General features: G+C 32.8%; 1 long non-coding RNA gene across 1 annotated transcript; it reads right to left on the bottom strand.

The window, feature by feature from the left end:
• Window positions 1-241: 241 nt before the first annotated feature.
• LOC108722490 (uncharacterized) lies at window positions 242-595 on the bottom strand. Its single transcript, XR_001936611.1, has 2 exons — window positions 444-595; window positions 242-284 (listed from the first exon to the last, which is right to left on the bottom strand). It is a non-coding gene; the product is annotated as an uncharacterized lncRNA (long non-coding RNA).
• Between the last annotated feature and the right edge of the window lie 885 nt (window positions 596-1,480).

The raw sequence follows: 1,480 nt of genomic DNA, 5'->3' as shown, positions 1-1,480 counted from the left end.
ATATCACGAATTAATTCAATAACGGATTCTAAGAACTCGATTTTTTCGTTAAATTTATTAAAAGATTCTTCATCTCCTTCCTTTTTTCCTAATGCGAGACGTGGAATTCGCGAAGTAATTATTGTGAACCATTTAGAAATAATTTCAATAAATAAAGCTGTCGTCTTATAGTCTTCTTTGTTTCGTTCATCTCCCAGAAAATTAATTTTAATTTTTGTTTTCCATTTTAATTTTTGTTTTCCATCAACTCTAGGCTTTTCCCACATATCCTTTGAAAAGTGAATCTAAAAATAACATTGTAACATTATTGTTATGGTTGAGTACTCGAGGTACTTTTGATTTTATGAATGTATAACACAACGTACTTTTTAAATACTTTGGATCCAATATATAAATATCTATCATTTCATTTAATCAATTAATATTATACATTTAGTACTTACTTCACAAATATAAGAACATTGAGAAGGTTGCCAATTTCTTTTGCCTATCTTTTCCAGCCATAATGTTCACCGTTCTAAATTTGCAGGAAAACGCCTTAAGGAAAAACCTTTCTTATTGCTATTGAAACAGCCAGGGACACAACAACCAGGCATTTTCTGTTATGTGTAGAATTTAAATTATTATTATAACATTAAATTGTATATTAGCTGAAGTGAATAAATTCTATTCTATTCTTGGTAAATGTTGAAGAAGACCCCCTCCATCTCAAATTTTGATAAAAATATACTCAATCGATGCGTTTCTGGTATCGAAAAAAGTGTCGCTCTGCCTTACGATCCGAGATATTAAGCATTAAAATTAACAGTTATTTAGGTTAAGAAATCTGTTACAGCCACAAAATCCTCTGCTTTAGAAACAAATTTACTACTTTGAAAACAAATTCACTACTTCTTATCTGAGGTGGAGGGGGTCTTCTTAACATTTACCCTATTCTTCATTAAATAAATATTTGAAAAAAGGTTAGAATACCATTTTATAGTGAACTACATATTTGCCTTTAATTTCTGAACTTTATTTCCATAAATTGAAAGCATAATATATATTTTACCTCTTTATATCAGCTTCAAATAATATTCTGCAAAATAAAAATTACGTTTAAATACTGCATACAGAATTTGTATACAGTATCTAAGAAAGTTCGCCTGGGAAAGTAAAATGAGCTTAATGAGTTACCATGTATATCGTCGCCATTTTGTTACAAACCAAAGATTGTCCGGTCTCTATTAGAGGGTCTCTACTGCACGCGTACCCGGGGCGCCCCTCCGAAGGCCTGAGGATGGACACTGGTAGGGGTTTTAGTGGGTAGGCCCGACCTGATTAGGTCGGGAGAGTCCCACATAACGTTCGGGAAAACCCCCGTGGTATGCGTAACGCATTTCCCCTGCCTTACCAAAAAAAAAGAAAAAAAAAAGGATGCACCACGCGAAGGCATAGTCCACTTGGCATCCCACTTTATTTATTTTATTTAATTTTTTTA

The sequence above is a fragment of the Mycetomoellerius zeteki genome, unplaced genomic scaffold, assembly GCF_001594055.1.
Source record: "Mycetomoellerius zeteki isolate Tzet28-1 unplaced genomic scaffold, Tzet1.0 scaffold205, whole genome shotgun sequence".
NCBI classification, from domain to species: Eukaryota; Metazoa; Arthropoda; class Insecta; order Hymenoptera; family Formicidae; genus Mycetomoellerius; species Mycetomoellerius zeteki.
Note: the sequence above shows the minus strand (reverse complement) of the source record. Positions and strands in the feature narration are given on the sequence as shown.